At 41.5% G+C, this 22452-nt stretch overlaps 1 protein-coding gene and 1 long non-coding RNA gene across 5 annotated transcripts in view; one reads left to right on the top strand and one right to left on the bottom strand.

The window, feature by feature from the left end:
- DIP2C (disco interacting protein 2 homolog C) overlaps positions 1–22452 on the bottom strand; it is a 401118-nt gene that overhangs the window by 377615 nt on the left and 1051 nt on the right. The window lies entirely within an intron of this gene.
- LOC133364879 (uncharacterized) lies at positions 2204–22247 on the top strand. Its single transcript, XR_009758040.1, has 3 exons — positions 2204–2283; positions 17021–17141; positions 21887–22247. It is a non-coding gene; the product is annotated as an uncharacterized LOC133364879 (long non-coding RNA).

Here is a 22452-nt window from a genome sequence, read left to right as displayed (position 1 = left end):
AGTGGTAAGAAAATAAATGTGAATGCGTTCTACCAACTTCGGTTGGTAGCCCAGCTACGTCCCTACCTGACTAAGGAGGATCTTACATCAGTAGTATATGCTCTGGTAACCTCACATTTGGATTACTGTAATGCGCTCTACGTAGGGCTACCTCTGAAGACGGTTTGGAAGCTACAGCTGGTGCAAAATGTGGCAGCCAGACTGCTAACAAGAATGAAGCGATTGGACCATATAACACCTGTTCTGGCCCGCTTGCACTGGCTTCCAATACGCTTCCGGGCCAGATTCAAAGTGTTGGTATTAACCTACAAAGCCTTATATGGTGCAGGACCACAATATCTGTCGGAACGCCTCTCCCGTTATGAACCAGCTCGTACACTACAGTCTGCTATGAAGGCCCTCCTCCGGGTCCCGACCCATAGGGAGGCCCGGAGGGTGGTGACAAGATCAACGGCCTTCTCAGTGGTGGCTGTGATGTTCCTATATTAATGTATATATGGTAAGTGTTGGTTGTTTAGAAGATACATGGTAAGTGGAGTGAAAGAGGAGGGGGAGTGAATGGGCAGTAGAATGCTAGATGATTGGCTGAGTGTTTAAAATGGCTGAACGTATAAAAGGAAGAGTGAGAGTTGAATCTGGGGGGTGGATGAGGTGAAACTGAGTGGGTTGCTTGGTGGGGTTTAGAGAGTTGTTTGCCAGGAGAGAGTGGAGAAGGAGGGGGGTGGAGTTCGGATTAGTATTGAGTAAAACCATATGCTTATGTGCCTTAAGAAGAAATCTTGTTAATCTTGTTAGCTTTGTTATCTTTAATAAATACTTAATTTGGTTTACCAAAGGCCTGATCCTTGGCTGGGGTTTCACAGACCAGAAGGGAGGGTAAGGCTGAAGGGAAACTGTAACAAATGGTGGCAGCGGTGAAGAAAATAACAATACCAGTATTCAGAGTCTCTGGGAATACTAGTATTAGGACGTGACTAGTGGTTGCCTAGCAGGGGGATCTGTTGAGATCTGTGCTAGAGCGGGGAGAGAAACAATAAAAAAGGACAGTCCGGACTGGTGGAGTCCCTGGTGGTGCCTAGTGACAGGCAGTAGCCACGCGCAGGTAGGAACCTGACAGGGAGAGCCAGGAAAGGCTGTCACAGTGGCCCCCGAACTATGGAATAGTCTCCCCGAGGAGGTGCGCTTGGCGCTGACCCTATCATCCTTTCGGCGCCAAGTTAAAACCTTTCTCTTCTCCGAGGCATTTTAATTTTTTGTTAATGATGGTAATGTTTGTAATTTGATCTTAGTTATGCAGTTTTTAGATTGTGAAATTTGATTTTAGATTGTGATGCTTTTGTATTTTCCTGTATTTTATTGTATTTATGTTCACCACCCAGAGCGCTATTGCTAGTCGGGCAGTATATAAGTTTTAAAAATAAATAAAATAAATAAATCTGCTCACCTAAACTCTTGTCGTTTAGGCAGCTATTAAAGGCACAGAAGCTTCCTGCCAGGAAATAAAGTTGGCAATCTTAGATATAATAAATGCATGATTATGAGCTAGGAGAAATGGCTTGGCCAGCTCCTGTGCCTTAAAGACCAGCTCACTGTACAGAAATCAGCAGGTGAAGCTTTTATATCACAAAAATACAACCTGATCTAAATAGCTACTAGCTTTTATATTTTTTGAAGGGGAAACCATCCATTGCTTTCTCCTCTCTATAACCTTTGGTGCATCCTTAGATCCTGTCCTAACATCATAGAATCATAGAATAGTAGACTTGGAAGGGGCCTATTAGGTCATCGAGTCCAACCTCCTGCTCAATGCATGAATCCAACTTAAAGCATACCCGACATCTAACCTGGATAAACATTTATGGGGAAACTCAAAAACTTGCTCATGACTTTGTGACATTTTAGTTGCTCCTAATAAAGCTATTATCCTAGAGTTACTTTCAGATTATTGCCTGTTGATTGTTGCAGCTAAAATTGCTGTTAAAGAGAACAAGAGGGGCTAGAAGAAGGCTAATGCTAATACTAACACTAATCTTACATAGGAAAGGATTCCACAGTCTGGACAGGTGAGGAATTGGTTAATTCCCAGCCAATGAGTGTTTGGATGCAAGCTGAGGCCAGCACAGCTGAGAGGCCTAATTGACAATCAGCTTGAGCTGGGTCTCAGCCAAGTACAGATAAAAGAAGCTGGGAAAGGTCCAAAAAGGGGATTTTACAGAAGGAAAGCTAAGAGGAAGTTACACCAAAGAGCAGTGGTGAGGAAGAGATGATGCAATTTCTTGGCAGGTAAATGGTTCAGATCTTGGTAAGGATATCTGAACAAGACCCAGAGTAAAAGGAGAAAAAACTGTTCTGTAAAGTAGTGATGGATGTATTGTTGAAATAACAGTTGCAGGATAGAAGAAACAGGGATCCAAGTTCTTGCCTCTTTCTCAGGGCACAACTTAAAGAATGCCAGTTGGGAGTAAAGGGCTACATATGTATGTACCCCAAACCTTCAAAAGGTCATAGTAAATGGACTGTAGTGGTAAGTAGTACTTAACTTCTAAAATAAGGAGAGGCAGCAGTAATAAGGCTCTTATTTGCTTGCTTGATGTCCTCCTAGGTGTTTTACTGATCTTATACATTTTTGGCACAGGTCACAGGTGAAAGAGGCATAACTGAACAGATTACTATGCATCTTCTAGGGCTGGCCCAACTGTGAAAAAGCCAAAGTAGTTCTGATGCAGAAATTGATATTCTTAGGGATACCAATTATATTCCACACTTCATTTTTACATAGAACATTGGGGTGCTGTTAATTTTAGATGGCAGTGCTCAATTCACAAGTGGCAACCCAGTGCGTTCTACTGAAAGCAATTTTGAGATGAACTTCCCTATATGGCTAAATGCTGTATCTGGTTAAGATGCGAAAGTATCTTGAACTAAAATTGAGTTTTTCCATTACTGAGATTTGGTACTGGCAACGGATTCTTAGGTGAAGTGCAGGCTTTGACAAATAATTATGCTGAGTCTAAGGGCTGGTTTGTTAATGAACATACATAAGTTGGTATCCTATTGCTTGATGAAGCATGTAGCGCTGAGCTGAAATCGAGTGATAGAAAAAGCTGTATTCATGAGAACTAATTTGTGATAGTTCATTCACATATTCAAGTTATTACTTGATGCTATATTTGGTAATCAATGATGTACATGCATGTGTAAACTCACTGTAATGGTCATGGCTTTCCTAATCAAGAAGGACAGGCTAAATGGGAGGCGGGGGCAAGAAGGGTAGAGTCAACCAGGAGATGCACACTAAACCAGAGGAAACTGAATATTTATTAGGCTGACATTAAGACGTCTTTTGAAAATAACACTTAATAAATTATTGCTGCTCTATGCCAAAAGCTTCCTCTCATGGAATTTGGGGGAAAAGTAGTATTTGTCTACAAGAATGAAGACCTGGTTGTCTTGATAACTAAATATAATTGTCTTTGTCATGCTACTCTGTAACATCCAGACACAATGAGATGCATCAAAGATGGGTTTTTAATCCCAGCCTGCAGGTTTCTCTTTCATTCTTTCGAGTGTTATATATATATATATATATATATTTAAGGCAATAATTTCAAAAACTACTATCTTGGAGGTGATAACATATTTAGAGTACTTTTAACACTTGATGAGTTTCAATGATGCTATCTGTCCCAGAGACCATAAAGTACTAGCTAAACAAGGATATGTATGCATCCAACCTTTATTTAAACTAGTTACTTGTAACAATTTCATGTAAAAAATAGTGTGCCTGGCTATAGCACTTGTTAAATTGTCAAAAAAAACCAACAACCTGGCAGACTCTACAAACCCCAGAACATCTGCTGCAGCCCACTTTTCCTTGTCTCCAGACCACATTGTTTTGAATTCCATCCCTAAATGCAGTATGTTGTATAGCAGAAAAGAGGTGATACTTTTTCCAGAAATGCTTTTGCCAAAGTAAATTCTAGAACAAGGATCTTTCAATATAGGCCATACTACATAAAATCAATAGAATCTGAGAACTTTTAATGATGACAGTGAGATAACCCAATATTATACATATTTAGACGTTACTTCAGGAGTGCTACTTCAAATTTTGGCCAGAGGGGGAGGGTTGTAGTATAGGTTCTAAAGTCTGGGTTTTTTAAAATGAAATTGCAAAAAAGCAGGGTATATTTTGTAACACAAGTCATAAAAACTCTGCAGTGTTACCAATAGGGAACATGCATCTTTGAAGGGATGTGTGTCTCTGGCATGCATATCTAGTATATAGGCCAATTTTAGTTTTCAGTGTGTACAGCCAGTAAGCTGGCCAGAGATATTAGTAAATCTTACAACTAATCCCATGAAGTTTGGTAGCTAGTCACTATCTTCTGCCCGCTACCTTCAATGTCATTCCTGAATTTTTAGACTCAAAAATAATAAGCTGGTCAGCATTTTAAAAGATTTTTGGCAGGGTAGGGATGCAGTCCACCTGGTAGATATGTCAGGCTGAGGAACATCAGGATGTGGCAAGCTGTGGTGGAGGAGGAAAGGTGTTGGTGTTGCTGGCAGAAGTCCCTCTGGGTACAGCTGTGGCGCAGCCAGGGCCCAGCTGGGTCACCTGAAACCAGTGCAAGTGGAGCTGGAGGAAGGCCTGAAAAAGGAACATTTGGGGGGGTGTTGGGGGCAGAACTGAGGGGAGGGGGGACTTCCACTGCTTTCTGAGCTCATTCAGCTCAGTCCTGCAGCCCTCCACCCCAGCAGCCAATGTGCCAAAAAAAGGGGTGGCAGAAGGAAGCATGCTGGTGCAGCCACTACCCTCCCCTCCTAACAGTGCCTGAACAGAAGTTGGATGCGATGGCTCTTTTCACCAGCTCCACCGCCACCAGCCTCCTACAAACTGGATTGCATCCTAAATCTATGGGACACCCGAAGACAATCAGTGGGTTGGTATGTTATACTTCCTGTCAAATGCAACTGGGCATGTGTGTCTCTTGGTATCTGGAGGGGAAACAAGTTTCTCCAGCCTCTATGAAGTCTACATATCTTTTCTATAGACACAGCAAAGGCAGGCAAGTGCCTGATTGCATAACAAATCTGGCAGATCTAAGATGGCTATAAAAAGCTTTGTACACTTTCAACTTAAGCCTTATAAGTACTATACATTTAAAGCAATTGCATACAACTTTAAACAGTCGTGACTTCTCCCAAAGAAACTTGGGAACTGTAGCTTAAGGGTGCTGAGAGCTGTTAAGAGACTTCTATTCCCCTTCCAGAGCTACAATTCCCAGAGAGTTTAACAATCGATCCCTCTTTGCAGGAAATTATAAATTTTAGCTCTGTGAGGAGAAATGGAGACTCCTAATTTATTTATTTTTATTTATTTATTTAAAATATTTATACCCCGCCCTATTTCCAAGGAACTCAGGGCGGCTTACAAATAAAAACCATAATCAATTAAAAACAAGCAATATACAGTTTAAAACAATTAAAAATAGATTAAATCAGTAAAAGTTAAAAAAAGACAATATTAGTTAAAAGCCCGTCTGAATAAAATAGTCTTAACCTGGGCACGAAAGGATGAAAGTGAGGCAGCCCGTCGAACCTCGCTAGGGAGGGAATTCCACAATCTAGGGGCAGCCACTGAAAAGGCCCTATTCTGTGTTTTTACAAAGCAAGCTTGTGAGAAAGATGGAATATTGAGCAGGGCCTCACCAGATGATCTCAAAACTCGGACAGGGTCATAGAGGGAGACACGATCTAACAGATAGCCTGGACCTAAGCCGTATAGGGCTTTATAGGTTAAAACCAGCACTTTGAATTGTGCTCGGAAACAGATTGGAAGCCAGTGGAGCTGGTACAACAGCGGGGTTGTGTGTTCTCTGAGCCCAGCTCCAGTTAACATCCTGGCTGCAGCTCTTTGTACCAGTTTAAGTTTCCGAGCAGTCCATCCCAGTACCCTTAAACAAGTTTTTTTACTAGATTTTTGTTCCTGCTGCTGTTCTTTCAGGCCCTCCCTCTTAGCCATCTCTTAAAAACCTATCTAGCTTGCTCAGTAGAGATTCGAGGGGGGGATGCATGTGTAATTTTGCAAAGGCTTAGAAGCCTGTCAAGTCTTCTAGTACTGTAGTAATTTCGTACAGAGCAGCAACCTAGTATGCCTGACAGCTGCTGCAAAATTAAAGCTGTAATCTTAAATGGGAAAAGATATATATGTTCTGTTTGATGGTTAATACAGAAAGCCTCTCAAAAAATTTAAAGTGCAGTTGGTGCATTTATCAGCACAGAAGAAATATTGTACCTTTAGGATATTCTCTCTCATGCATGTGCACACACAAGTGTGTTATGCTATGAAAACCTGAAGGGAACTATTGATGCTCCTCTGGAGAAGCACTTATCCTTCCACAGAACTCGACTCGCATACCCATGTTGTTTCAAAAATATTGCAGTTGCATTGATTCTCTTTTTAATCTTTTTGTTCCTTAAAGGAACATTTACCATCTCCATTGACTGATTAAGGTATATTTGGAACCGGCTGCCTTCATTTAAAATGTCACTAATACAGAAACTCATTTTTAACTATATAGCTCTTAAAGGACAACATAGGCAGCCCAATCTACAATCCAGTTAAACTAAAGTATTTGCATTTGAACAGACTTAATTATCAGATTTAATTCCAGTGATTTCAACACAGCAAAATGACCTTAACTCAAAGTGTTCTTAAACTGGACTGTGAGTTATCACACTGAATACAAATCTCTGAATGCTGTAGCCAAATAAAATATTTTGTACATGGAAGGAAGGGGCTGTGCAAATGTGTAACTATGTTGTAATAGTAACAGGTGAGCAGTGACAACTGATTTGACAAGGAGCACAAATAAAACACATCTTGCTTTGCTACAAATAATTCATATTTATGTAACACCATTGCAAGACGGCCCAGGATGTTTCAGTAAGAAAGGTAATTGTTATGTTGTTGAATAAACCACCAGCCTACAGCATTTGCTGGAGGCCTTTTAATCCAAGTATTAAAGCCAGGGCCCACAGCATCGCACTCCCCAACACCCCTCCCAATACAGGCGGCATGGGGCTTAAATAGGCCTACCTTCCTCCCACATCAGCGTGTATGCCCTGCACACTGTGTCTGCATGCCTGCCATCACCCCAAATAGCAGCCGGGACGTCAACCACTTAGGGATGCCCCCATCGCCATCATGGGTGATGACAGACATGCATGTGCAGCGTGCACATTGACACTGAAGTGGAAAGTAGATAGGGCAGGTGGACTTATTTAAACCCATGCCGCCTGTATCAGGGTGGGGTGTGTGGCCTGGTAGCTCCTGTTCTGCGATCCATGGCAGCGTCAGGTCACTGGGTCCTGCAGTGCAATGCTGGTGCAGATTGTGGAGCAGGAGCTTCACCCTCCCAGCCTAAGGAGGGGCCTTTCTGGGCCACAGGAGCCCTTGGCCAGGGTCTAACGTGGCCACCGCTGGCGCCAAGCCTGACTAAAGCAAGTCTTAGGAAAAACACATTTGTTCTAAATGGTACGCCAAGAGCAGTGGTTCTCCCCCACCCATCCATGTTCCATTTGAAAATTGCTGAAGGTCTTGGGGGAACACTTAATGATTTTTCTGCCTATTGTAGAAATTGTAATTCCCTAGATTACATGTAATTCCATGTATTGTCTACACTGACTAGCAGCAGCTCACCAGGATCTCTCCCAGCCTGGAGATTAAACCTGGGACCTTCTGTGTACAAAGCAGATGCTCTGTTGCAGAGCTGAAGCCCTTCTGCAGACCCAGCTGAAACAGTCTGAGTCACACGGAGAGCAGCTGTCTGAAACCAAGTTGCCATGCAGAGCTACCTGCATACTGTTTTAAAGTTTCAAGTGGGTACCTTACCATGATCTGCATTTTGATATTACTTATCCACATGAGCTTGTTTACACCAGTCACCAAGGACAACTCACCCAGAACTGTTAGCCTGAATTCAGATACTCTGAGGAAATCAAGCAAGTTTACCTCAAAATAGTTTGGCACCTTCTGCAGCTTGGTAAAGTAAAATGGTGCTGCTCCATTCCCAATTGTAAACTAATAAATTAAATGCTTGTGTGCCATCATAATTCCATGTGCCTGAAACCCAAGATGCTTAGCTATACCCATTTGATAAATGCCTTATTCTATTATATTTATATTCCACTCTTCCTCCCATGTACTCAAGGTGGCATCCTCTTCCCCAAGTTTATTCTCATAACAACCCTGTGAGGTAGGTTAGACTGAGAGCTGATGATCAGCTAAAGGTCACACAGTGAGCTATGAGGCTGAGTGAGGCTTTGAAACCAAGGGTAGCCTTGGACTACCCACAGACCATTGGGCAGAACTCGGTGCAATCTTAACCATGTCTACTCAAAAGTAAGTTCTCTTGAACTCATTGTGATTTACTCCCAGGTAATCTGGGATAGGACTGCAGCTTCAGTAAGGACCTCCGTGATACTGAAACATGCCCTTAGCGACACTACACATTGTATCTTGCGATTCATGTACAAATCATGAGTACAGTCATAAAAGGCATGTAAACGTTGGAGGTGTTGTCATGAGCAGCAGACTGGTAAGTGCATGCCCACTATTTTCACATATTGTGCAACATTTGCATGTACTGTGCAACAGAAGCTATGACTTCTATATATACACACGCATCATTTGTAAACACTGTTCATGCATATTCTGGGCTCAAAATAGATTGCTAAGTATGGGAACGTGTGGTCCCCCAGACGTTAAACTACAGCTCCTGTTATCCCTGATCACTGAACATACTGGCTGCGGATGGTGGGAGCCTTTCAACATATGGAGACCCATCAGTTTTAGTGGCTAAGAATGAGCATGGTTTCTCTAATCTGCCAGATTAATTTTAAACATAAATTACTTAACTACTTTTTTGCTGCATTTTAAATAGCATCTGCTTGAGCATCCAAACAAAAAGGCTAAATGAAAATGTGGTTGGGTACCTCTAGTCTAGTAAGATCTGCAAAGTTTACTGTACAGACAAAGGGCTGAGTGTACATGTTTTACTTTTCCCACCCAATACAGTGTTCAGGAAAGTAACTGAGACCATTGCAGCAGCAAGAAGGGGCGTGAGAATTTGCTGGAAGGATACCTATTGCCTGCCTCTAGAATTTCAGAGGGACAGATAGCAAGGACACTAGGAAAAATCCTGGAAGATCATAATGTACTCACAAGCCCAGAAAGAAGTGCTCTTATATCCCTAGATCATAGGGTTGTGGAAAGTTTGATGATAGTTTATTCATACTTCCTACGCTTCAAACAGCCTTTTGGTCCAGATTCAGTTGGCAAGTATCTTCAGAGGGCACTAACCAAGGTCTCTGGCTTTAACTAGTCAGCATATCCAGAGATGTGGATTTGGCCTCTTTCTGTGTATGCATAAGGAAGCTTGCCAGCCATATTATCTTCATGAAAGCTATCTTATTTTTGCTGACAGCACTTAGTCTGGTACATGGAGACCTTCCTCCCTTATGCAGAAGGAAGATACATACTGAACAGAGTAAGAGACAGCAAAGAAGAGAATTGTCAAAAACTAAACTGCAAACAATGATCCAACAAACCTAAAAGCAAATTATTTTCTACAGAAAGGCAATTTCAAAACCATGGTGCAAGTAAATTTGCCATATATATCTACAGATGCTAGTTAGAAAACGTGTCAGGCACAGCTTGAAAGCGGTGGTGTTTAAACATGCAGTCAAGCCCCTAAGAATTGCTATGCTAAGCACATTTACTAGAAAAGTAAGCTCCAACTTAAATGTGATTTGGGGTGTGCAAGTAGAACCTACCTGTGTGGCACTGCATGCACCTGGAGTCTTGCTTAAAATGAATTATTGACTGCTGCATGTGCAGTGTTAGCTACCAGTGCTCAGCAAGGCTACAGGTTCCTGGCATGTTAACAATGAATAAATATGTGCGGAAACTTGATTTAAATGGGACAGCTGGTGTCACATATAAATCGGACCTAAATCCCACTAAACTCAATGGGACCTAACTTCCAAGAAAGTCATAAGAGTATATATCTGTGGGTATCTTACGGTGTTGAAGCAGCTAGGCTATATAGGTTGTATAGTACCAAACATTGTATACTGGGCACACTAAGGGCATTCTAAAAACTGATGTCTTAAGAGGATTTGAACATAAAGCTAGTAGAGCAACCGGGAAAGGTAGAGTTCCAGCTTATGTTTCTCTCCAACATCCTTAATGGTAGGGCCCTATTAAAGAAAAAAGTATACATGCCTGATATACCGATTCATAATTTCTTCATGGTCTCAAAATAATGAGAAGTAGCCAACTGTTTCACAAGGTGGAGGAAAATAATCATACAGACAGATATGGTGGGGGCTATTTGTTTTTAGGAAGTGTGGATATCATAATCAAAATGGGAATGGACTGCCTTCAAGACAACTCCAACTTATGGCAACCCTAAGAATAGGGTTTTCATGGTAAGCAGTATTCAGAGAGGGTTTACCATTGCCTTCCTCTGAGGCTGAGAGGTAGTGACTGGCCCAAGGTCACCCAGTGAGCTTCATGGCTGTGTGGGGATTCGAACCCTGGTCTCCCAGGTTGTAATCCAGCACCTTAACCACTACACCATATACTGGCTCTCTTACCATAACCAAACCTCTATTTTATTTACTTAAAACACGCAGTAGCATAGGATGCCTCCTTATGCCAAATCAGACTTTGGACTATCTAGCTTAGTACTGTCCACACTGACTGGCAGCAGCTCTGCAGGGTTTTAGTCTTTCCCATCCCTATTTGGAGATGCTGGAGATTGAACTTGGGATGTTCTGCATGCAAAGGAAGTTGCTCTATCGCTAAGGCATGACCCTCCCCCAATACAATAAAACACTAACATTAGCAATGATAATAAAAAACAGCAGAAAAAATTACAGAGCATACCAAGGCAATATACAAAATGTCTTAAAACTGGTGCCGAAAAGATTGTAAAGTAGGGTTCAAGCACATCTCTTTATAGATGGTATTCCAAAACTGGGGTGCCACCACTTAGATGTCCCTCTCTTAGCCTGACCAACATCCCTGAAGGAATGCAAGCACAACAAATGTCAGCCCAGCCATAATACTGTATGGTTTAATAAGCTTGTTGTCTATTTGGAAGAATGAATGTGCAATTTTTCAGGCTGCACCAGCAATATGATTGAAGAACGGTATAAAAATACCTATAATAAACAAAGAAATTTAACTGAAATGTATAACATACTCTGGCAATAGTTTCTGATGACTTTTTTCCATGTGGCAACTGTAGTTCATCAAGCATTTGCATGATGTTATTTGACACTACAAACAGGGTTCAAAGATGAAAGTTTATTTTCCTAACTAACTTTTAATCAGAATGCAAATGAAAAAGCCATATAAGCTCATATACCATTAGCATAAAATGAAAAATAAATTTCTGAGTACAAAATGATGGCCATTTTGGTCCTAAAGAAAACACAAAGTAGATACGCTTTTATGAGGCTAACCCTGTAATCCTATACATGAAAAGAAACATAGGAAGAAGCCTTACACTGAGTCAGGTCATTGGTCCAGCTAGCTCAGTATTGTCTACACTGAATGACAGCAGCTCTCCAGGATTTCATACAGGGATATCTCCCAGACCTACCTGGAAATGCTATACAGAAAGTCCCATTGAACCTGGGACTTTCTGCATGCAAGGCAGATGCTCTACCACTGAGCAACGACCCGTCCCCATGTCAACTGAGAAATAAATCTATTGAGTTCAATAGGACTGATTCCTAGATAAAATGGTATGGGATTTCAGCCTAAATATTTCAATTAAATAAATAAAAACATAGACACTGGTATTGGAATGTGCCCTCCCCTCACAAATTCAGCTAATGCCACCCCGATGGATTTTAGGCATCTTATGGAAGACATTTTTATTTACACTGGTTAGCTAACTAGAGGAGCTATTTTATCATTCTTGCAGTGCTGTGATGTAAATTTGATTTATTATGGTAGCTTGATTTTTCATATTGTTTGATTTTATTGTGCGCTATGTATTTTTATGTGGTACCCTGCTCTGGGATTGATTTTAAATGAAGAGTGGGTTATAAATTACCTAAATAAATGGGTTTTCAGCTGCAATCCTATACATGGATCACTTGGGAGTAATAAGGCCTTTTCAACTCTGTATAGTATTTCCAGATAACCATTGGGTTATCTAATATTAGTCATACTCAGAAATTAGTGAATGCAACTAACAGGTACATTACCTTTGGTGGTTCAGCTTAGTTGGATACAGTCTCATGTATTGAGGCACACAGAACTCTTTCACTCAGTAAGTCTTGCAGTAGCAGTTAAGTGTTAGGCATGTTTAAAGGTCTCAGGGTTTTTGATACTCTCTGAAAACACACTTCTAGAACTCTACATGGTAACAAGCATTTGTATTATTATCTCTAAGCTATCCCAGGAAAAAAAAGATGCATCCAGTAAACTCTTACCTCAAGGCTAGAAAACTTGACACTCATAAAAATCCAAAGATCAGCTAGTTTAGAAACTCAAAATCAATTACATCAGACCACAAGAACCTTAGTTCAGCCACACAAGCATCATACTTTAGTGTCAATGGAAGCTCTTGTAAACTAAGGAAGCAGCAACCAATCCTACTGCAGAGACGCAAACTTTCAAAAAAAGATAGGAAACTTGGTCAGCAGGCTGTATTTACTAAGATAGTTTCATTTATAATCATTTTATTTTCTTATGTATTACATCCCATCTCTCTTACATCATGAAACCAGTGAAATCTGTCATGTTCCTTAATTTTAGGTTCTTAATCCTCATGGTTGTACAAAAGCCTGCTGCTTGATACTCGGAGAGTGAAGAGTATAGGTCTGAGCTGTGGAGTACTCACAATATACACTGTGCCTCTTAATTGAGACCTGCATTCAACCTTCCTTAACCAACATCTGACAAGTCAAATGCCCAATGGTTTGTTTACCCAGCTCAGCAGGCACCCAGCAAATGTTAGTATGCTTTCATGGAGGTATACTATGCGAACTATAGCTGGCTATCCAGTTTATTATTATTATTATTATTATTATTTATTACATTTTTATACCACCCCACTAGCATAGCTCTCTGGGCGGGGTACAACAAAGCAATACAAATATATACAATAAAATGCAATAATAACATACAACAAAAATACAAAAAATACAAAAAGCTAAAAACAATTACAACACATTTTAAAACTGAATTAAGTTAGATTAAAAGCCTCAGAAAAGAGGAAGGTTTTAACTTGGCGCCGAAAGGATAACAATGTCGGCGCCAAGCACACCTCATCGGGGACTGTTCCACAGTTCGGGGGCCACCACTGAGAAGGCCCTAGTTCTTGTTACCACCCTCTGAGCTTCTCTATTGAGTCGGAACTCGGAGGAGGGCCTTCGATGTAGAACGCAGTGTACGGGCAGGTTCGTATCGGGAGAGGCGTTCCAACAGATACTGTGGTCCTGCGCCGTATAAGGCTTTATAGGTCAAAACCAGCACTTTGAATCTGGCCCAGAAGCAAACTGGAAGCCAGTGCAGGCGAGCCAGAACAGGTGTTATATGTTCGGACCGCTTGGTCCTCGTTATCAATCTGGCCGCCGCGTTTTGCACAAGCTGTAGCTTCCGAACTGTCTTCAGAGGCAGCCCTACGTAGAGCGCATTGCAGTAATCCAGTCGCGAGGTTACCAGAGCATGTACGACTGATGTGAGGTCCTCCCTGCTCAGATAGGGACGTATCTGGGCTACCAACCGAAGATGGTAGAACGCATTCCGTGCCACAGAGGCTACTTGAGCCTCCAGTGACAGAGAAGGATCTAAAAGAACTCCCAGACTACGAACCCGCTCCTTTAGGGGGAGTGTAACCCTGTCCAGAACAGGGTATATATCCACCATCTGATCAGAGAAACCCCGCACCAATAGCATCTCAGTCTTGTCTGGATTGAGCCTCAGTTTGTTAGCTCTCATCCAGTCCATTATCGCGGCCACGGAGAACCCATGGAGTCGAGCAATGTTCCCCGAGCACTACCTTCTGGAGACGACCCGCCAAGTAGGAGCGGAACCACTGCCAAGCAGTACCACCAACTCCCAACTCCACGAGTCTCTCCAGAAGCATACCATGGTTGATGGTATCAAAAGCCGCTGAGAGATCAAGGAGAATCAACAGAGTTACACTCCCTCCGTTCCTCTCCCGACATAGGTCATCATACAGGGCGACCAAGGCTGTCTCAGTGCCGAAACCAGGCCTGAAACCCGATTGAAATGGGTCTAGATAATCGGTTTCATCCAAAAGCGCCTGGAGCTGGCCAGCAACCACTCGTTCCAAGATCTTGTCCAGGAATGTTTTAATGATGTTTACATTTTAATGATGGCTGAACAGGTTTGCTCACTCCTTCCCCTTACAAATATCAGCACACAGGAGAGTACATGGAAGTAAGCCCTACTAGAATCCACGGGACTGACTTCCATATAATGTGATTACAGGATCATACTTTCCTAGAAGATCACATTGCTGTACTTTAAGCAAAGCTTTTACACATCTTCCCTGTTCTCAAAATAGACTAGAAACACCTCCAGTGAAGTTTACACCAGTGTCATAAAATTAAGCCTCAGTGCTTACGTTGGGAGGTGTCATTCAGAGTGCACAACGCATTTTCGCCTTCTCTGAGAGATTAGGCTAGCTTACACACAGGGGACATAGATAGGTTGGCTGATAAGCTTTTGGAGGCCCTTGTCTGGATGCAATTCAGTTTCTAGCTTATATTAAGGAAACTGACAGAATCAGAAAACATCTATCCAAAATTCCATCCCTAGGGCATTTAAAGAGTAACATTAGCAGCTGGCTTAAAACGCTGCCATTTTAGACTTCCTCTTTTTAAATCAAGAGTTGAAAATCCAGGCCTATAACATGACAGAAGAATACATGTATTAGTTACATATTACATGTCTATCCTGATCTCCCATTGGAAAACTCTCCCACTCAGTTTCTCAACCATGCTGAAGCCTTTTTATCTTTAGAAATATAACAGCATCATGTCTGCAAAACATTCTTTGGATTGCAAATTCCAATGGATATCTAATCGCATAAACATATAGTACTTGTTGCCCATTGTTAGTAACAATGTCCAAAGTGCTTTACTGTCTTTGTGTTTCTCTCCTTCTGTAACCTTGCAACAGAAGGTTACTACTGTTCCCATTTTACAGACAGGGAACTGATACAGAGATAAATGGCACGGTCCAAGACCCAAGGAGTGAATGGTTTGTATGGGTTTTGAATCTAGGCCTCTCCAGAATAAATGCACCACGTTTTGTAATGAGTCCTCAACAATGACAGGAAAATACCGAGCAAAGACTCTGAACATAAAAGCTTCTACTACTACTCATCTGAGGAGGTTAAGCCACCAAAAAGAAAAGAGCTGCCTGTTGTGCTCTCTAAGGTAGCGCACACCTATGGTGATCAGTGGAGCACGCAAAGTTAGTTGTACACAAAGGGCATTTCCCAAACAATAACCATGCTACAGGCTTCTGCAATAATTTTTTGCGGGATGAGAAAGCAAAATAAATATTCCAAATAAACAAGTGAGCAAGCAAAACTAGCATCATATAACAGGTCTACCATTTCTGGTGACAGAGTAGTGCCAAGGCCTAGGTAGATCTGGCCTCCCCTGCATTATCTGTCAGTGGGAAAAAAACTTACTGTCCCTCCAGCAGTATAGTGGCAAATTCAGAAGTCCAGGGTCCCTTCATGTTGGTCGTAACCACACCCCTCCCCTTTTTTTTGCTGGGTTGAGAATGAGATCCTTGTTAATGCCTTCTCCCACATTAGACATCCTTAGGAGCCAATAAACATTAAAGGGGAGACTGTTAGCTACTGAGAAGACTCTTCTCAGTGGCTGACTCACCCTTCTTTCATTCTAATTGGCTCCAATTAGCAGGAAAGATCAAGGAAGCATGTCAGAATATTTTTCTCAGTGGCTAAGACACTCCCTTTCATGCTGATTGGCTCACAGGATGCAGGAGACACTGGGACCCTGCTCCCAAAAAACATGAAGGGTCTAAGAGCCTCCGAGACCCTGGACAATTACACCCCTGTGTCCATCTATAGGTAGACATTGTTGAATGTCTGTCTTTCCCCTGGATCCCACTCCACTCCAGCCCTTAATTAATTGGACTGCTGCCACAATTAATTGCCTGCATATATATATATACACACACACTGCATAACAGCCCATTGCAATTCCTTAACAAAAAAAATACAGCATGCCAGGATAACAATACTGAACTACAATTCAGGGTTGTTATATGCTACTCTAACTTCCTTCTATAACCAGCAAAATGGTTATAACACCACTTAGGTTACTTTGCAGGGCTGCCATTATCCACAGTCACTGCCCTACTCCCTGCAGTATGGGTATAATAATAATTACCAATTGCATTAGTAAGAGTAATTTTTAAAATGTTTACAAACAGGAGGGGGGTCACATATTTTTCCTATGAAATTAGAACAGAGTTAGAAAAATCATGAATGCCTGCCTTTCCTGCCACCTTTGGCTTGTCACACTACTCCTGAATCACAGCGTATACAAAAATCCTGGATACCTGAATGGTATTCTGTGGGGCAGTGATCATGTCTCTACTAGGGAAGAACAGCATAAAAAAAGGCTTTAAAACAAAGTTCCTTCTCTAGAGTCTAGACTAGGGGAAGCCAACATGGCTCTTTCCATTTTTAGACAGCTGCTGAAGACCCATCTTTTTATTCAAGCATTTGGTTAAATGTCTACCCCTTTGTATTGATTTTTTAAGGATTTTATGGATTTGCTTATGTAAGGTTCTTGACATGTTTTGTGAATTTTTAAATTTCTGTATGGTTTTATGTAAGCTCTGTATTTTTAAATCTATGTAATCCGCCTCAGGAGTGAGTCAGAGAACAAAAATAAATTTATTCTTATTACCTTCCAGATGTTGTGGGCTAGAACTCCTGTCATCCCGAACCACTGGCAATGCTGGCTGAGGTTGATGGGCTTTGCAATTCAAAACACCTGGAGGGCACCAAGTTGGCTATCCCTGGTCTAGAAAATGGGTATTTCACTCTACTCTTGTCTGTCTAATTGGTTCGATCTGCTTTCCTAAACATCAGTTGTTGCTATGACATCATTCATTGACTTAAAACACAGACAGATACAGACTAGTTTCTCACAAAACAAATGAGAACTTCCCATATTCAACCCCTGGCATCTCCAGGTTGGGCAAGTCTGAAACCCTAGAGAGCTTCCGCCAGTCAGTGTAGACCACTGTTCTTCAACCTTGGGACCCCAGATGATGTTGGCCTACAACTCCCACTAACTCCAGCCATCTTAGCCAATGGCAAAGGAAGAAGGGAGTTGTAGTCCAACAACATCTAGGGATCCAAGGTTGAAGAACAGTGATGTAGACAATACTGAGAGAGATACACCAGTGGTCTGACTCAGTATAAGGCTGCTGCCTATCTTCCTAAAATAGTGCCTGAATATCTTGCCCATGAATCACACTTAACAGAAAACCTTTGTTAGAGGTGGTGAGGAGTGTGTTGTTATATCAACAAATGGACCTTTATCAAGCTCACTGCAGCTATTCAGACTATATGTGTCAAACATGCCAGTTGTACCTACACTCAACACGCCCATACCACAAGGTGTCTATGGAATCTTGGGAAAGGGTCTTGTTGAACAAACTGGTATGCAACTAATAACAACCCACACTGATTCTGACATCTGAAAATCTTTGGTGCACCACATAATCCATACAAGCTAGAATACACTTACACAATTTGCAAGTAAAATATTCATTTTATTATTGCATTTATTTATTTACATTTATACCATGCATTTCTTTTCATGACAGAAACCCAAGGCGGCTTACATATGATTCCCAGGTAGTCTCCCATCCAGGCACTGACCAGACCTGACCCTGCTTAGCTTCAGGAGGGAGCTGGCCTTCTGTGCCTTCAGACCATAGCCTGGGATAACCTGCTTTTCCTCCAAGGAGCCCAAGGTGATGTACATCTTTTTCCCCCTCTTTTTTCTCCTCAGAAAATCCCTGTGAGGTAGATTAAGCTGAGAGGCAGTGACTGGGCCAAGGTCATCCAGTGAACCTCATGGCCAAGTGGAGATTTGGACCCTGGTCTCCCAAGTGGGAGTCTGACGATCTAACCACTTCACCACACTGGTTGTCATGTGTGTGTTTTTGGCAGAGCTCTATTCTACTCATATGGGATGCAAAGGAAAATAACTCATCCCTACAGGCAGTTAAACCCAAGCATGTTTAGGTTTCTGTATGATTTGGTTCTAGTAACTTCAAGAAGGTTAATCTGTCTTGAGTACCAGTATATTGTGGGCTATGGATCAGGCTGTTTGCTACTGAATAGATTCACTGCTATATAAACAAGGTCAACCAATGCAACAAATTGCTCCACACAGATTCTATTCACACGTATCACTAGAGTCCTTGAGTCTTGAAAATGCCGGCACAAATTGCAGTAAAGCAGGAGTTGCTGTAAGCCATACTCCCTTGTAGACATTCAGGGGGCCGCATACCAGCAATAAAAGTGGGAAGGGCAATTGATGTGACTCTTACATTTGTATGGCATGCTATATTCTAACCATGCAGAAGTCAGAGGTTTCTATGCATACACCCACATCTCTCCACCCAGGCAACAAAGTCAATGTGGTGTAGTGGTCAGAGTGTTGGACTAGATTCTGGGAGGGAGCAGGGTTTGAATCCCCATTCCGTTATGAAGCTCACTGGGTGACCTTGGGCCAATCACTGCTTAACCTGCCTCACAAGGTTGTTGTGATGATAATATTGGGAGGAGGAAAACCATGTATGCCACCTTGCTCCTTGGAGAAAAGGTGAGATATAAATGCAATAAATGAATAAATACATAATAAATCCAGGTGATCAAGAGACATTATCCCAATTCAAAGACACATTCCAGGCAAGCAAAAGCACAGGAGGACAACATGCAGCAGGGCTAGTGCTGGGTGTAGCTCGGGGATGGGCACGGACAGAGAGAACTGGACAGCCGCATTTGGCTCCTAACCTGAGGTTCCCTGCCCCTCCTGTGACGCATGCGATTAAGGCTGCAATCCTAAACACAGTTGTTAAGGAGTGAGTCCTATTGAATGCTGAGTATACTTATGAGTAAATATGATTAGGATTCACAGGAGCTTTGCAGCAGCATCCTAAATCTATTTTCTCAAAAATAATTCCATCTGAATTCAAAAGAAGTGTTTTAAGATTGCTGCCTTAGTGCTTATATACATAAAGATTCTTTCATGAAATGGCAACAGTTGTTGCCATTATAAGAGTAAGATGAATTGCAGCAGACATGATTAAAATGATACTCAACATTGAACCAACTGTTCTGGTGAGATAGTGTAGTAAGCATGAGAGTTGCTCAGAAAGAACTTTTAATTGAGCAGGTACTTCAGTTTGAAAGATTACTACCCGATCCAACAATCACATCTGTTCCCACACATGGTATAACCTAAATCATGTTGGATACTCTGTCTTCCTCAAGTGAGGCCTTTATGCAAACACTCTTGCATGTAGGAACTTCCGCACGCATGAAATCCAAGTTCTCCTTTAATATGCAGAGGACATTTGCAGCCTTAAAACTGCAATATACCTTCCAAATGTGACATGCAGCAATGCAAGGGTGGGCAGCCTTTGTCCCTCCAGAGGTTGCCGAACTACAACTCAAATCAGCCCCAGCCAGCATGGCCAATGGTGAAAGCTTATGGGAGTTATAGTCAACATCTGGAGGGCTAAAGGTTCCCCAACCCTGCACAAATGTGTCAGACTGGAGCTGTATTAGAGATATTAGTATAATGTGGGTTTCTGCAAGATGACACAAGTGGCTTGAGTTTTGACTTTTCATAGGTACCCATCACTTCGAATGACTTTAAAGATCAGTGAAACAAGTAGCTACCTAGATAGGTCCTCTTACAAAAAATCCAAAACACTGCCTGATCTGTTTCTGCACTGTGTCTAAGGAATCTAGCCTGAATTAAAACAAGGTCTTGTAGCTCAATCCCATGGATGTTTACACAGAAGTCCAACTGATTTCAATGGGATTTACTTACAGGTAATTGTGCATACTTCAAAAATTAAATTCAGTGGAGCTTACTTCCATGTAAACATTTATCTATTTAAAATTTCCTGCCACTTTATCAGACCAAAGCCGCTCAATATGGTTAGGATTATAACGTAATACTGCAACTCATAAATGACTGGCAGATTCACTGTAGATTTCAGTATTTCTTAAAAAATAATCACAACTACTCAAATCTGCCAATGAGTCAATGTAAAAGCAATTTTACATATGAAACCACTTAAAAAGAAAAGAAAAATATGATTCAACTACTACTATGAAATAAACATATTTTGGGTGAAATCCTGAGTATATTTACTGACCTGACAGGAAGTTCCATTTAACATGGCAGGCCTTACTTCTGAGTAAACATGCATAGGATTGTGCAACTACATCAAGAATTAACTTGATCTATCTATGTATCTAAGTTTCTACTTTCATCCCACTTTGTCAATGGAGCAGAGTTCTTTCCCTCAGAATTTTTATCTGCAGTTTTATTATTTTGCAATGACTTTGCACTGACTCAGATGGGTTAGAAGTGTCCTGAAATGTAGCCATCGAAATATCATCCTTCTGTACATTCACAAAGTCTTCTGTGTATAGGATGGTAGATTCATTAAGCATACTGTAGCAATCTTCCAGCCTCTCCTTGTTAGCTTAGAAAATGCCAAATCGATGTGCAGAAAGCTTGAATAAGTCAATATTGCTTTAACCCTTGCTACAGTTTAAAATTCTGCAGCACTGGCAAAAGGCACCATCTATTAAGGCTTGTAAAGAAAGGCTAGCAATCCCAGTGATTTGGTCCTTCAGTCCTTTCCTGCCTTAGAAAGCGTTAAAAAGAAAAATACAATGTCAACACCAGCTCCTCCCTGCTGATGGAAATAGTATGAGTGTATTTTACTTTCTGGCTAGAAGCCCTCATAAAACCGTTACACACACACACGCACACACACAGAGGGAAGGGAAGAAGAGAAAAAGCATTCTATGTATTGGACCATTCCAGCCCCTAATTTGGGACATAGGGATTAATTTCCCCACCCCCCCTTGTCTTTTAAACATTTTTAATAACCTTCCAAAGGGACAAATGAACAGCCTTTTTCAAAAACACCTTCAGCAAGAGTTAACAGCATTCCTTTTTTCAGGCACTTGAACAGCTAAGAGACATATTCTGACTTAAGCTTGAGAAATACAGAGATAGGAAATGGAACTACATGAAATCTTACTGAAAATGTGTGTGGCATTTGAACACATACATTGCAAGTCAGTAACAAATGTGGGGCTCTAAAACATATATAAAATGCCATCACTCCACCACATAAGAGAGAGTGGTTTCGCCTTTTTCAGCTTTTATTCTCCAAACAGGAATAAGAAAACAACCATAGGAAAATTGCACACTGCCCTTTGTAAAGTAGGAACTTCGTAGAGCATCAGAATGGGCCAAACTGTAGAGCAATTGCACCATCTTCAATAAAAAATAAGAAAACTAAGTGCCAGCTTTAAAAATACACAAAACCCTTGCACAAAAAACACTAATAAATGAGCCCTGTTTATTCATATCTGAAACTTGAATAAATGCATGGGCTTTCTATTATGTCATTGCATGTATTCAAACCCCATTTGCACTAAGATATATCATAGGTATGGGGAGGTGGTTTTTTCTTCTTCTTTTTAGTAAAACTGTATTTTCTTGGCAGGATTAGAGTCCTTGCAAGCCCAGCCCTAAAGATATTTCCATCCTCCGTAATAAAGCATGCAACACTCGAGCAGCAGATCCTCTGCCAAAAAAGCCCCATTCTTCTATCTCTCTTAGCACTGTGGCAGGAAGAATAGCAAAAGAAAGGAAGGAGGAGACTGAATTTTATCACCAGCGGAACACAACCTATATATTTATACACAGACAGCCCAAATGCTACTGAAGAAGACGACAACAGGCACCATCAGGAATCAATGAGCTCTTCCCCACCCCCTCAGCAAAATGACATTAATACCCAGTTTCCTGAGAAACTAAAAAGCAGGAGAAATAAATGTAGCAATCTCTCATTTCCCCCTCTTTTTTTGGCCAAAAAGGGAAGGAATCTCAGCAGGGATTCCACCACCCCCCATGTGTGGACAGACACCATTTCTTAGGCTATGTTACACACAAATACCAGGAGAAAGTGACACCCACAGGAAACAATTACAACATGCCACATCCACACTCAAAGGGGATGGGGAGGCGAGCCGGAGGCCAGAGGTGACACACTGCAGAGGGGACAAATCA

The sequence above is a fragment of the Rhineura floridana genome, chromosome 10 (genome assembly GCF_030035675.1).
Source record: "Rhineura floridana isolate rRhiFlo1 chromosome 10, rRhiFlo1.hap2, whole genome shotgun sequence".
NCBI classification, from domain to species: domain Eukaryota; kingdom Metazoa; phylum Chordata; class Lepidosauria; order Squamata; family Rhineuridae; genus Rhineura; species Rhineura floridana.
Note: the sequence above shows the minus strand (reverse complement) of the source record. Positions and strands in the feature narration are given on the sequence as shown.